We start from the raw sequence: 16,473 nt of genomic DNA on the forward strand, positions 1-16,473 counted from the left end.
CGGGGGGCCTGGCGGGGATGGGGGGCCTGGCGGGGATGGGGGGCATGTTGGGCATGGCGGGGGGCCTGGCGGGGATGGGGGGCATGTTGGGCATGGCGGGGGGCATGGCGGGGGGCCTGGCGGGGATGGGGGGCATGTTGGGCATGGCGGGGGGCATGGCGGGGGGCCTGGCGGGGATGGGGGGCATGTTGGGCATGGCGGGGGGCCTGGCGGGGGGCCTGGCGGGGATGGGGGGCGTTGGGCCACTGGAAAGGAAAATGCTGAGTAACTTGAACGTGGTATTTCTCCCTCCCTGTACGTGTCACATAGGTCCGCGCCCATGAGAAGATCGGGATTTGGCGTGCCATCGCCAAGGAAGTCCGGGCCCTGGGGGTCCACCATCGACGGGGCACCCACTGCCGCAAGAGGTGGGAGGACATCCGCCGCGGGACCAAGAAGACCGCCGAGTCTCTGCTGGGGATGGCCTCCCAACGTAGGCGGGGTGCCTGCCGTCAACTGAGCCCCCTGATGTTCGGATCCTGGCGGTGGCCTACCCTGATTTGGATGGGCGCGTGAGGGCAGCACAGCAGACACAAGGGGGTGAGTACAAGCATTATCTACTCTGTTGTCGCGCAGTGGAGGTGTCTGGGTGGGGGAGGAGGGCTGGGGGTCCCCCTAGGCCAGGGCGATATCTGTAGGCTGGGCACCCCCGTAAGCCCCTGTGTCCCCAGCCACCACCCTCAGTAGTTTGTCAGTACAGCCATCCCTGGGCCGTGTCATCCATGGGTGCAGTTGTCAACTCTAGGCGTGTAGGGCATGTTCCACGGAATGCGTAGCGTACCCCAAGTGCGCAACTTAGTGCAGGGGGCATCTGTGTCTGTCATGTCCGCTAACTGTACCGGAGATCCATGTACTCAATATCCCTTTATTTCTCTCTCCCCCCCCCTTTTTGTTTGTCTTTCTGTGCTTGTGTGCATCAGCATCATCAGGCGGAGGAGAAGTGGCATCGGGGCATGAGGGAGCTGCATCTCACATGGCCCAGGAGGGCCATGCCACAGAGTCAGACTGGACCAGTGAGACGGAGGGCGAGGGGAGCTCCACGACGGGGACGACTGGAGCCTGCAGCGACACGGACACGTCCTCGGAAGGGGGCTCCCTTGCGGGGGTGGCACCATCCGTGCCCCCCGCCATTACAGGTACAGCCGCCACCCAGCGCACCATCTCCGCCCTCCCAGCAGCCCCTCCGCGTTCGCCCCGTGCCCGCTCTGCCAGGAAGCCGGGCATCTCCTTCGCCCCAGGCACCTCAGGCCCTGCCCCTGTTACCCCCGCTGCCCTCAGTGAGGAGGTCATTGACCTCCTCCGAACGCTCATTGTTGGGCAGACTACCCTTTTGAATGCCATCCAGGGGGTGGAGAGGGAGGTTCATCGCAGCAATGCGTACCTGGAGGGCATTCATTCGGGTCAGGCTGCCCATCAGCGATCGTTCCAGGCTCTGGCCTCAGCACTGACGGCAGCCATTGTCCCTGTCTCCTGCCTGCCTCTACTAACTCCCTCCTCCCAGTCTCCTGTTCCTCTGCCTGTCCCACCCACACCATCAGACCAGCCTGCACACACCTCAACACCCAAGAGAAGCTCATCCAAACATAAGCACCACAGATCACGCAGACATTCACACACGCAACATTCCGATGCAGACATGCCAACAGTCACTACCACCTCTGTGACCCCCACCTCCTCGTCTCCCTCCTCCCTCCCTGTGACGTCTACACTCACACCTCCATTCACCTCACCATCAGCCAGTGTTTCCATCACCAGCACACCCTCCACTCCAGTCCGCACACGTGCAGTCACCACCCCCACTGCCATTTACACGTCCCCTGTGTCCTCTCCCACTGTGTCTGTCACCCCCTCTTCCACACCACACAAACGCAGCCACCCACCCACCCAACAGCCATCCACCTCACGACAGCCTATCCCTCCTGCACCTGAACCCAAAGACAGCAAACGTGACTCACCTACAACCACATCCTCTCCCTCCACTCCCATTCCCACTGTACCTACCACTCTCCATTGTCCCAAGAAGCTCTTCCTCGCCACTACTAACTTCTTTCCTGACCCTGAGCCCCCCCCTCCTTCTCGTCGGGGTAAGAAGAGCACCTCAGCCACCACCAGCCCTGCAGCCCCCTTGACAAGGGTGCAGGGGTATTGGAGCCCGCCAGCCCGCATGTCTGGATCTTCGCCCAGCAGCAAGGGGACAGCCAGCCCACCCCCTGGGAAGAGGAGCAGAAGGCGGAAGGGGCGCCGCAGGAGCCCGCCTTCTACATCCCCCCCGGACACCACCCAGAGACAGTCACCAGCCACAGCTCCAAAGGGAGGAAAGGGCCACAGGCCGACGACTAAGGAGGGCAAGGGCAGCAAGTTGGAGAGGTCAGGCAGCAGGCCTGCTGCCCAGGAGGAGCCCACAACCCCCATAGCCGCTGCCCCGGGAGGAACCGGCACAGTTGCCCCGGGAGAGCCCACCAGCCCCATAGCCGCTGCCCAGGGAGGACCCAGCCCAGCTGGCCAGGAGGGCCCCACCACCCACAGCCCAGGTGGGCAGTGAAGGAGCACCATCCCCGCTGCCCAGGAGGGCACCACCAGGCATTTAGCAGTTGGCCATAGACCGTCCGCCGTCTCAAGAACCGCTGAACTGGGCCCTTCAAGGCAAGAACCGCTGAACTGGGCCCCGCCGTCTCAAGAACCGCTGAACTGGGCCCTTCAAGGCAAGAACCGCTGAACTGGGCCCTTCAAGGCAAGAACCGCTGAACTGGGCCCCGCCGTCTCAAGAACCGCTGAACTGGGCCCTTCAAGGCAAGAACCGCTGAACTGGGCCCTTCAAGGCAAGAACCGCTGAACTGGGCCCTTCAAGGCAAGAACCGCTGAACTGGGCCCCGCCGTCTCAAGAACCGCTGAACTGGGCCCTTCAAGGCAAGAACCGCTGAACTGGGCCCTTCAAGGCAAGAACCGCTGAACTGGGCCCCGCCGTCTCAAGAACCGCTGAACTGGGCCCTTCAAGGCAAGAACCGCTGAACTGGGCCCCGCCGTCTCATGAACCGCTGAACTGGGCCCTTCAGGGCAAGAACCGCTGGCCCTTTGGCAGACGTGGCAGGGCAGGATCTATCTTGGGCAGGGCTGCAGGATGTCCTCTGGCCAACTTGCCTCCTCCAGTGGCAGTGGGGTCTGTTATGGACTGTATGGACTGTGGCTTTGCTCTCCCCAGGATGGCCCAGTGGGCAGGCCACCCACTGTATGGACTGTATGGACTGTGGCTTTGCTCTCCCCAGGATGGCCCAGTGGGCAGGCCACCCACTGTATGGACTGTTTGGACTGTGGCTTTGCTCTCCCCAGGATGGCCCAGTGGGCAGGCCACCCACTGTATGGACTGTATGGACTGTGGCTTTGCTCTCCCCAGGATGGCCCAGTGGGCAGGCCACCCACTGTATGGACTGTATGGACTGTGGCTTTGCTCTCCCCAGGATGGCCCAGTGGGCAGGCCACCCACTGTATGGACTGTTTGGACTGTGGCTTTGCTCTCCCCAGGATGGCCCAGTGGGCAGGCCACCCACTGTATGGACTGTATGGACTGTGGCTTTGCTCTCCCCAGGATGGCCCAGTGGGCAGGCCACCCACTGTATGGACTGTATGGACTGTGGCTTTGCTCTCCCCAGGATGGCCCAGTGGGCAGGCCACCCACTGTATGGACTGTGGCTTTGCTCTCCCCAGGATGGCCCAGTGGGCAGGCCACCCACTGTATGGACTGTTTGGACTGTGGCTTTGCTCTCCCCAGGATGGCCCAGTGGGCAGGCCACCCACTGTATGGACTGTATGGACTGTGGCTTTGCTCTCCCCAGGATGGCCCAGTGGGCAGGCCACCCACTGTATGGACTGTATGGACTGTGGCTTTGCTCTCCCCAGGATGGCCCAGTGGGCAGGCCACCCACTGTATGGACTGTTTGGACTGTGGCTTTGCTCTCCCCAGGATGGCCCAGTGGGCAGGCCACCCACTGTATGGACTGTATGGACTGTGGCTTTGCTCTCCCCAGGATGGCCCAGTGGGCAGGCCACCCACTGTATGGACTGTTTGGACTGTGGCTTTGCTCTCCCCAGGATGGCCCAGTGGGCAGGCCACCCACTGTATGGACTGTATGGACTGTGGCTTTGCTCTCCCCAGGATGGCCCAGTGGGCAGGCCACCCACTGTATGGACTGTATGGACTGTGGCTTTGCTCTCCCCAGGATGGCCCAGTGGTCATGGAGTCCCCTCGTGGATCTGGCGTCGTGTACTCAAGTGGCTGAGGTGCCCCCCCTTCCCTTCCCCCTGAGGTGCCTGTCCTATTTTCTTTCTGATGCCCCTGCAGTGTTCTCTCCGTGGAGTTCTTGTCGTGGGACTGGGCCTTGCCCCTTTGCACAGGACCCCTGTGATCCACGGACAGTGGTTGGACTACATTTAGTAGCTGTATATATTTTGTACATAGTTTATTTATTTATTGGGATTAATGGCGTACATATTTCAATATATCTGCCCGTTTATGATCTCTTCTTTTGGTCTTTGCATTATTTCGGAGGGGGGTGGTTTGTGGGTTGTGACAGTGATCTGTGGGAATGCATTGATGTGTGTGTTGTAGTGGGTGTGGGTGGGTGGGTGTGTGCCGGTAATCTTTTCCCTCCCCTGTGTCGTAGGTGCAGTACTCACCGATGTCTTCCGCGCCGCCGGGCGTGCTCCTGGTATATGAGGAGGAATAGGAGTGCGGGGATGACCTGTAACTCTGGCTCCATACTGCCGGAATCTCGCATGGAGTGCGTAGAGGTGAGCGTTTTCCCGTTCGTAGTCTGTTTCCGCCGTGTTCTTATCGGCGGTGCTCCCGCCCCGGAAAAGGTGGCAGATTGGTGGGTCGTAATAGGGTGGGCGGTACTTTGTCTGCCGCCGGGCTGTTGGCGGGAACCGCCGCGCTGTTTGTTTGTACCGCTGTGGCGGTCGGAGTGTTAAGTTGGCGGGCTGTGTTGGCGGTTCCCGCCAGGGTCAGAATTGCATATTTTAGACCGCCGGCCTGTTGGCGGCTTGGCCGCCGCTTTATCACCGACCGCCAGGGTCAGAATGAGGGCCAATATGTGTGTCATCAATGGCTCCCATTACATGTGGGAGGCGACCAAAACCATAGAAGTCAGGCTTCACATTGGCTAAATCCTCATGTCTGGGGAACAAGATATAGCTGTCAATTTGTTTCATCATTGCTGATAGCACATTTCTTAACATACCACTGAACACAGGTAATGACATAGCACCAGTTATGGCCACTGTGCATTGGAAGGACCGGGTGGCCAAGAAGTGTAATACTGCCAAGCGTCTCACAATGAGTCGTATCCATGCTGGATTTGTGTTTTCGAGCATCATATCTGGCTCCAACTGACGACATAAATCCACAACAGTTTGCCCATTCAGATGGAACTGTTTGATGATGTGACACTCTTACATGGCTTGAAGGTATGTCAATGGATGGTACACTGGAGCTTGTCACCTCCTCTGTCTCCCAGGCTACCTATTTGCGAAATTATATGAGTTGGAGCATTAGTCACTGTGTTCACACCAACATCCATGATCAATAAGACCAAAATCATGTGACAAAGCATTACTGACTGGAAAAACATTACACCCATTACTAATCAAAGCTGTCTACTACTCAAGGGGTAAATGTGCCCCCCTGGTTGTCTACACATGTGTCTACAACATGGATTTGGGCATTACCCAACTATCTGCTCCTCATGTTCCCCTCGAAATTTAACAGTCTGTATTGACTGCCAAAAATACCGTCAACAGCGGTGAACAGTGCATCGCCGTAATATGGCATCTGTGACCAGCAGCACACTACTATGGTGATTGTGTAGCGAGCCTACACAACAAGACTGCTTTGCATTGTTTGAGATGATCAGACACATATATTGAAGTTGTGACGCATTTAGCAGGACCCAATACTGTAGTTACAACCGCTAAAATGGCAGATGCCTGCCTTCATTTACTGGACATTAGGAATCGCCCACAGGCGCTGGCAGAAGTTGACCACTGGTGGTGGGCGGTTTCAACCGCGGGGGACACAGCCATAGGCTAACGTTTGTGACTTTGACAAACGTGGCCCAATGACTGTGGACGGTGGCGATGACCACGTATGTGGCATACATGTACACCTCATTTTGCTAAATCTCTTGACTCCTGACACACCTGTCATCAACACCTCGTCCAGTTCAACTTCTGTGTACCGCGTCTGGGAGCAATCATGCCAGGCCAAGCAGGTGAAATGGTCCCTGCGTTGTCTCCGGAGGAGCAGGAGAGGCTCATTTAGGAGGCTCTTCCCCTGTATGGTCAGCTCATGGCTCACCATAGGAGCAGGTAAGAACCTCATAGGCATATTTGACTCTGTTTAACACCATCCTTTCTTTCCTCACAGTCTACAATGTTCCTTTGAGTGCCAATGACACTTTTTAGGTGCCTGTTGTCACATTTTGTGCTCCATACATGGGATGTACATGGTGTTGGTAGTGGAGACAAGTACTCTATGTATTTCACATTACCATTGTGTTGTGTGATGTGTGATAAGCCATAGGTCCTCCTTCTGTTGCATTCAGATATCTAGGCAAGGATACTTTACAGTCATACAATGACATATCTTTGAATAGCATTAGCTGTGTATGTATACTGTTTGAGTCATTTGAGGATCTCGTTAGCAATGTGCATAGTCCCACAGATCACTCAGCTCACATCTGGCCTTGCCAAACTGTTATATGAGAGCTAAGTAAAACTGACTGTGCCTTTCAGAGTGCCACATAACTCTGAACCCAGATAGAGGCTGGGCATAGGATGTACTGTCATGCATGTAAGTGATAAAAATGAGGGTGTCGTAGGTTCTGTATGCTCAGCCTGCAGAGACCAAGGCCTGTCAAATGTAGAGTTCCTGTGGCTATGAGGCTGTGGCTCCAGGCCCACTTCCTGTAGACCTGCATTTCCTTGGATGTGGCCATAATGAGTCTTCAGTGGCAAGACTTGGCCTGAAGGCCTTTGTACATTGATGATGTTAGGAATGGGTACTGAGGTAACCCCCTGAGCTAATACATATTTGCGTTGACACTCATTGGCAATGTGTATCTTTGACTTATAACAGGTCCCTTACTCCTACAGCTCTGTTGTCACCATTACATAAGTCATATTTGTACAGTACAGGCGTACTGAACAAGTGACAAACAAACAGTGCAGATAGTTGGTTGATTCAGGGGAAGGCATGACATGTGACTCATTAGCTTGGTTACATGCAGCCAATCAGACCAAGCATACCTTAGCATGTTGGATGCCGCCTATGTATGATTGCCACACATGGTAAAACGTGTGTTCTGCGCTATAAGTACATACCATACAAACCCACACTGAAGTAGTATGAGATTACAAGTGAGCCACATGTCCACACATGCGCAGGGAAGAGACTTTCTGTGCCCACCATGGAAGCCCTTTCATTGTCACTTACGTCTTAGGGTATAGTCTGTATGGTGGCAGTTGCCTGTCACAGTGGTGTGTTGTGTTTCATTGTGGCTCACATCACAGTACACGCTGTTTGAGTCTGGGCTACATGATGTCAGTGGGCTTGCTTAGTCAGTGAAGGACATGAGCAGGGTAATGGGTTAGTCTGCAGATGACCTCAAAAGTGTGTATATATGTCCCTGTACTTATCAGCATGTGTGCTTTACACCTGTGGTGTGTTAACAATTATGACATTTTTATGCTTGTGTTTCTGAAATGTGTGTGACACAACTAGTTGGCCAAAAAAAAAGGAACTGTAACCTTGTCATTTGTCTATTGCATCCACACAGGTCAATGCCCATCAGAAGAAAGGGATTTTGAGAGCCATCACCCAGATGGGGTCGGCCCTGCAGTTCCATAGCTGGCAGAGCACTCACTGTTCCAAGAGGTGGGAAGGCCTGAAACGCGGGCCGGGAAGATCTCGGAGGTCCAGTTGGGGTTGTCCTCCCAACGTAGGCAGGGCTCACACCAGAGCCTGACCCCTCCTGATGGCCCACATTATGGCAGTGGCCTACCCCAAGCTTTATGGGCTTTTGAGGGGAGCACAGCAGCTACAAGGGGGTAGGACCTGGGCATATTCCTGCCTGTTACATTGCCAAGTTGATGTGCTAGAGTCTGCCATCTTGCGCTGAAGATTGGAGATGGGCCATATGTGACACACCAGATGAGTTATTTTTTGTGTAGGTATGGAAGTTGGTGCATGCTGGTGTGCCTTGCCTATTGACCCAGTGACCTAGGGCACAGCAGAGTACAGTCGAATACCAATATGCTCTCCAGGGCCAGCACATAACTGAGCACAGTGATCAGTTAGGTCATGCTGTTTGTGTTGTGGTTGTCATTTGTGCCCAACAGTCCACTTGTCTTCAGTGTGTCAGACCCAACAACATGTGGTAATAGATCACTGTACTCAGCCATGTGGGGGAGGCTAGCTGTCCCCCACAGGCCACTTGTCTTCAGTGTGTCACTAGTACTGGTTCCTCACTACTGTCTCTCATTTGAAGTTGGCCATCATACATGTGACAGAGCATACATTGCTCTTTGGGTGCAGTCACAGAACAATACTCTCCCTTGCAAAGTAGTGAATGTCCAGTGACATGATGTTGGTAACATCACTGTTGTCTTCATTCCTTGTGCCTACATATTAGCATATGTACCTTTCACATTTGCTATATCATTTCCACTGCTGTTTCATGCATGGTCTCCCTGTCTTCATGGGATGATGTCTAATTGCCCCACATATGTGTGTATGCCAACGTGTTTCGTATTGGAGATATGTAATGGGGCTACAGTTCATGTGGTGCCACAGACAGGAGTGTGACACCATTGATTGGTGGCTCACACATACTCTCAGCGATCACTCCATATAAGTTGGCATGTACAATTGCAGAAACAACGAAGGTCATGACAAGTAGGGCTACAGTGTTTACTCACAATGTGCATTTCCATGCCATTGATGTAGAATCATTTGGCAACGCGCTTAGCACACGTTAAAAGGTGAAGGTTCATTGCCTAACTATTGACATGCATCAGGGAGTGACTTGCAGGAAAGGGAGAATCATGTGTGGTTCTGTACACTTATTCTTTTAAGGGAATCTCTGTTTGCCTGACAAAAAAGGACAGTGAGGTTCCTTCCCATTGAGCAACATGTTGAGGGCCTTCTAAAGGCACTGGAGATTTCCTGGGCCTCTACCACATTCTATGGATTACTGGCTTTTACTTATGCAATCTGAGTAGGGGTATTGTCAGCAGTACCAATCAAGACAGGTGATTTTCCTGGGGCTAGCTGATTCATTGTGGTGTGCATATTTGTAGACAAATCTCCCAGACATTTTGCCCAAATTGTCTCCAGTGTGTTTTTCTGTGCAAGATCTGTTATCTATCAAAGCAACATTAGTACAACTTCCATGAGTCTATTTAGACAATGGACATAACATATTGTGAAGTTAACATAGTGGATTTTTTACATTATGACATGGGTGTTCCATGCCATCTTCCTCCAGCTACTGTACTTCTTGCTGCAGCAAGGCTGGATTATTTGGCCAGCCATCATTACTGGTATTGGGTATATGAAGATTAGCTGGAGACTAAACTTGGCATTGCCATACTATTTTGTGACAGCAGGTTACTGAGGGAATCCTACAGAAGCCAAACCACTCAAGATGATGCGGTCTCCTACTTGCTCGATGGGCATTGTGATTGCACAAATTCAACCATGCAATTGGAGTTGTCTGTGATTCTGATTTTCCTATTGGGCAACTGTTCACAGTTCATGTAGCATGCATGCATATGGTGTAGCAAATGTTGGAGCCACTTTGCCGAAGCTTGTGGCTGGGGCCTACTGTACATTATGGTAAACAAATCTGTTGTTCAAATGTGATCAGGCACATGTAGTGACCCTATTTCTTTTTGTAATTTCAGCACCAGCACAAGCAAGCGGAGGAGATAGGACCATAAACAGTGGGGAAGCAGCTGGCCACGGTACCTTCAGTCACAAGATATCAGACATGGAGGGACCTAGTGGCCCAGAGAGTGAGGGGAGTACCCCAGAGGACACAGGTGCAACATCTTTGTCTTCGGATTCTTCCTCCAGTGGCCACTCCCTAGAGGTGGCGGACCCATCGGAACCTGTACTTCTTCCATTCTTGTCCACCACCCCCACCCTCCCTGTTACTCACCACCCAGTTAGCCATGCCCGCTCACCTAAGGGGGTAGGTATTTCCTTTGCGCTAGGCACCTCATCCCCAGGCCATATTACTCCTGCTGCCCTGAGTGAAGAGGCAGGAGTATCTCTGTGGGTCAGACTGCCAATCTAAATGCCATCCAAGTGCAGGGCGGCCAGCTTCAGCAGGTGTTTGCATACCTGGAAGGTATTCATATTGCCATGTCTGGCCTACAGAGATCTTTTCAGGCTCTGGCCTCCTCACTCATGGCAGCCTTCCACCCACACAGTCCTACCCCCCACCACCGCCTCCTCCCTATCCAATTTCCCTCTTCCTGTGCCTGTCCCAAGCACACACATCTACAAGCACCCACCTCAACACACACAAGCAGCCCACATAAGCACGAACACTACAAGACACACCGGCACATAAGCACTCAACAGTCACTCACACACACCACCACACACATCATTCCCCTAGACACCACCCCCACTCCTACAGACCCACACACAACACACACCATACCTTCATACACCAACTTAATACTTACAGACCCACACACACCATACCCCCAGACACCAACACAACACACACAGCAACCACACACACCATACCCGCAGACACCACCCTAACACCCAGAGACACAGCCACCACTTCCACCTAAGCCTCCACCTCACAGCCCCCAAAGAGACGCAGATGCCAACCTTCACACACACAACAGACACCACCCAAACCCAAGCATACCTCAAGACTGCCATAAGGGGTTTCAGGGGGTTCTCCTTATAGGACACTTTTGGAAAAAGAGTGGGGAAATGGTGCATTTTCAAGCACAAATAAGAAAGCAAGAATGTTAATAAAGCAATTGCAAAAGTGTAGTTATGACATCTATAAAGGGATGCCATTTGATAATGGCATAGGTAGCTGCGTATAACCAGAGAACTTTGAAGACCTTGAGATAATTTTGGAGACGTGTTGTGCATTTTCACTTACTAATTTTAAAGGCCATAAGTGTCACACATCATCTGCAATGATACATGTCAAAAGGGATGCGATGTCCAGGCTCTGTAGTGCTACCATGTTGCCACCACATCTGACCCCATTGTGTTGTGAGGATGTGTCATGTCCCCACTAGTGACAGCACATTGAGACACAGGTGCACCACACAACGCATGGTATATAGATAATGACCATCAGTTTGGAATCCAATTTCATATGTCCCAGGTCCTTGAGCCAAACTCAAGATTATCATGTCCAACAACCTAGTGCTGAGGAGACATTACACAAGGATAGGAACTCACACCATACCAGAAATACATGTGAGTCACAACCAGCTCAAAATATCAACTGCCATGCAACATGATCTACCTGTTGCAAGCCCTAACAACAACTTACTCCTTCAGTCTTTTGCAGCGGATCAGGGTTATGGCATACCGCCATGGATAATGACCCCATTTCCCAACTCAAGCACAGCAGTAGAGCATGCATATAATGAGGGACACAGGAGGACATGGACTATTGTGGAGAGGACATTTGGCATCCTGAAGTTCAAATTCAGGTGCCTGAACATCACACGAGGCAGTCTCCTATATGCCCCACACACCATCTGCAAGATAATCATGACATGTGCCATCCTGCACAACATATATGTGCAAATGAGCATCCCCATCTGATGAGTACAGTAGCAACATCACATGTGATGAGTAAGATTGAACTGCTACCATCACTCATTTCACAAATAGCCTCATCACTTGAATGTGACAAATCACAAACACAATCTATGGACCACAACAGATAATGTACATCCATGTTGACAACTTGTACAACAATAGCTCATCACACACAACTACAACTTGTCCAAATAGGAGGTAAACAAGGGGCCCACACATGAGGCAGTGAATGTCAAATCATGGTGAGACTGTTATGTTTGAACAGACCACTGACACAACTCAGTGTGAGAGTTTCATTGGCTGCTTGGAGCATGTGTGGCAAGGGGTGCACATCATTGGTGACAATGGTTCTTATGATTATTAGCCCAGGTATGACAAACAATGGGAAAAACTGAGCCTGCGCAGTACATCCATGGAAATCAGTAGTGCCATTGCCATGGAGCCCAATCCTGTCACAGTGTACACATGACCTCACACTTTGGACGGACACGTCTGTGGAATGCACATCAAAAGGGATGAGAACATATGCAGCTAGGGCTGCAGGTCCACCACACAAAAATGATTCTTACAATGCTAAATGTAATGACTTTGATCTGACTATTGTGTTCAAAACATGATATGGTTGGAATGTAGGCAGGGTGTGTCAATAACAATATGTACCAAATATGTACACATGCCAGACATATGTGTAGTCCACACACGTCAGCATATACTCAAGATCAACATATGGAGACAGTTGTCGGGTAACATTTGCTAGATAACATTCATTAGCCATCATCAACATTGCCCGAGCTGTGCATGTCATCTGAAAAGTAATGCCGTGTAAGACAATTACACATGTCACATAAGTGAACACTATTCACAATCCCATTTTATTACTCTTGCATAGTACTAACTGCCATACATGTGTGGATATACTGTTGTCACACAAACATACATATGCATGACGTGAATACATTCATTGTGGCCATACAAAATATGCCACAATGCAGCCCAGCCCATTCAATTTGTATGTTGATACAGGCTGCATCCATTGACAAAGGACACAATCACGCAATCATGAATTGAGTAAACAAAAATGACGCATATGCGTTGAAAACATTCGCAAACGCAAGGTATACGACCCATGCGCCATTAGCATGATTTCCACCTTCGCACTCATCTCAATGCTGATTTACTGTTAAATCGACGCATAAAGGATATGCTTCAATAAAAAAAGACACACGCAGGTCATGCGTCAGAAATACTCACGCAAATATCAGATGTGTCAAATAAATACATGCATTACAGAAAACGTGGCACACGGGGACAGGAAGTGATGTAATAGGAAATCCTGTTTATAGGCATGGTACAGTGGGTGTACTTTCACTTTCTCTTTACAGTCTGTGCCTCTTTTGCCTGTGTGGTTGTTTCTTGGAGTTGGTGGTGTGTTATTGTTCTTTATTGTATCTTGTGGTGTCCATCCTGTTGTGTTTTCTGTAGTATTTGACTGCACTTTGTCCCAATGTTAGTGAATTTGTGAGTTTTTTGTATTTTTCCTCGTACCTGTATTGTGGGGTGTCTCTCCGGGTCAGTTAAGTTTGGTTAGGGGGGATTGTTATTTTGGGCATTAGGCTTCCTTTTCTTTATTTTTTTTTTACAATCATATTTTTGGTCAACCTGTACTCCAGTGATATGTCTGGTAGGGGAGGCTGACTAGGATGGGGGAGGAGGCTTTGTGCAGCTGGTAGCCCACTACCTCCCATTATTGTTGGAGATTAGGGGGCTGTGTGATACAGGGCTACCGGACGGAGGCTAAGCGGCTGCGGTGGGACAAGGTGCTCCACCACCTGAAGAGGGTGTACTGCAGCAGCCGCAATGACTTCCAGCTCAAGTATTGCTGGGCAGAACTGGTGGCCAGGGAGTAGGATCTGCTAGACCATCTTGGTGTAGGGATCGGTGGCCCTGTTGGTGAGTCTCCCATGGGCAAACTATTTACTGTTCACTGCACTTGAATAACAGTAGCAGATGTGTTGGTGTGCTGCATGCAGTGCTTCTGTACAGGTTGCATGCAACCAGAATGAAGTGTCACTGCGTCATTATAGACATGGGATTCACATATCCTGCCATTTTACCAATGTATGTCAGATGTTTGGTGAGTCATGCACAACCATCACTAAGTCACACATTTCAAGGGCCATGGCAACATCCATGCCCCAGCATTGTGTAATGTATGATAGGCCAAAACACCGCCGGCAAACCACATGCAACTGGAATGTGATAACAAAGTAGGGCAATCCATGTATGGCGCTAAATTGTCATGATTTCTCACACATCATCCCTGCCATTATGTTAGCAAAGGGGGCATACCTGCCTTAGGGGCACTGGCAATGGGGCATTTGATACCATCAGACAACTTTGACGCATCAGTCATGGATTATTCAATGCATGAAAATTACAGACTGAAAATTGAGCCGCTTTACCTTTACTAAGTGCCTCTGTGTGCCTTGCAGGGCAAGCTAGAATACCTGAGTCAGTTGTCTTGCAGTGCACCAGGGTAGTGTCATGTATCTGTCACCCAACTCCCCCTCATTCCTTGGAGTTCCATCTTCTACAGATTGCCCACATATGGTTGTTGCAGGGTGTAGCACTACATGAGTCTCAAGCCCAGCATAAGAGTGCAGAAGTGTGGCTCTCATCCACCTGAGTGTCAATCTCATCGTGAGTTTGCAGTGGTGTGTCTGTTGTGACCGTGATATGATATTAACCATGGTTTTCCATCCATATCTTTGAGGTGGACCTACCCTCTATACCATAGGCGAAGTGGCAAGATTTGAGGACCCAGATGTATCCAGTAAGTGTGATTATGACTGTCCACTGTAGTGATTAAGGCTCTTGTGTGAGTGAGTCATGTGTGTTGCACTCAATGCTAGAAGTGATGAGCTGTCAAATGATCAGATATCAAAGTAGGCTGGATGGTGACACTGTGTCACACTTAAGGGTTCCCCATGCACATGCAAAGAGTTATATCTTCTGAGGCTTGTGGCGATCAATGGGCAGCATTGTGGAAACAAGGTGATGTCAAGCCACATGTAGGCCCATATGTGACTTAGATGTGCACCATTGTGAAAATATTGGCACTAGAATACACCGTCATTCTCGCAACACAGTGATGCACCATTTTGTACACAAACTGGTGCATCCCTGTATTGTAATGTACATGTAGGACTGGGTGGGCAATTGTCCCCCAGCATGGTGCCACATATATTGTACTCCACTTACTCGACACTTATATGGAATGTAATAGGCGAGCATGCAGGTCAAGTCCAAGCGTGTGCTGTTAAGGATAAGGGTGCGTAAGGAATGGTATTGATGGGTGTCTACACCTGGACACATGAATGTAGTTGTGAAAGACCTATGGATCTCAGCTTCTTAGGTGTCAGCCCTCCTAACATATGGTCCGCTCCATGTATGAGTGGGCAAGCCTTGGTGGGTGATTTGGACAGTTGAGATGATGAATTGCATGGCCATCCCCCCTGAGGCACAGGGGGTGGGAAAAACAGATTTGTAGGTAGATGTGATGCTCACAGTGTAGGTGACAGTCATTTTGATCAGGCTTGCATGTGTACTTTTCAACACTGCCCCTTATAATTACCAATTGTATCCCATATTCCTAGTAACAGATTCAAGTTACTAGTGATGTATGGTTTAAATTTGACACAAATGATGAGGATTAGTGGCCCTGATCTATGTGAAGTTGTCGCTGCCTTTGCATTGCTACACATGGCACAAAATCAATGCACATCTAATTTTGTTTGTTTCCTAATCTTTTTGTGGGTGGCTATGGTGTCAATGAAATGAAGCTAAGCCAGCATTGTCGTTTCATCTATCAAGGCCATTGTATTATCCAGAATGTGAGTTGGAGTGCATGTGCAATTCGATATAGATTGTAAGCTAATAAACTGTACATACTTCACACAGTGCTGACACTGATGGTTTCCTGTCTCATTTTAAAAGCTGCCAACATGAACAACAAGTAACTGCGTGCCTTTCAGAAGAGGGCAGTCCGCTATTAGCACATACTGGCAGTGCAATCTGGGTTCAGGGTGATGGCACACCGCTATCGCACAAAGCAATCCATTGTGAGTGGCCGGCATTCACCCAAGGGGGACCCACACTGCCCACACAAGGAGGACCAAGCACCACAGCTATGCAGAGGGCCACAGCTGCCATCACTACAGCCCCAGCTGTTACACCCTCAACATCCATGCCACAGCCAACCACACCTTCTACCATGGACATGAGTGCCATCAGGGACTTACAGAGGGATGTCACACTGGTCCTCAAGAAGTTGGACTCTCTTGAGAAGGAGGTGGAGACAAAAACAATAGACTAAAATTCATAAAGAGGAAACTCAAGAGGGTCAACCTGTGAATGGCATTATGACTCTTATCCCCAGTTCTGTCCCCTCTCTCATCATTTGTTTTAATGTTTTTAGTGGGTATTAGGGGGTTAGATTAGGTTAGAGGTTTAGTTAGGATAAGTCTACTTTTTACATTTTACTATGTGGGTGCGTGGGTGGGGGTGAT

The sequence above is a fragment of the Pleurodeles waltl genome, chromosome 12, assembly GCF_031143425.1.
Source record: "Pleurodeles waltl isolate 20211129_DDA chromosome 12, aPleWal1.hap1.20221129, whole genome shotgun sequence".
NCBI lineage: Eukaryota > Metazoa > Chordata > Amphibia > Caudata > Salamandridae > Pleurodeles > Pleurodeles waltl.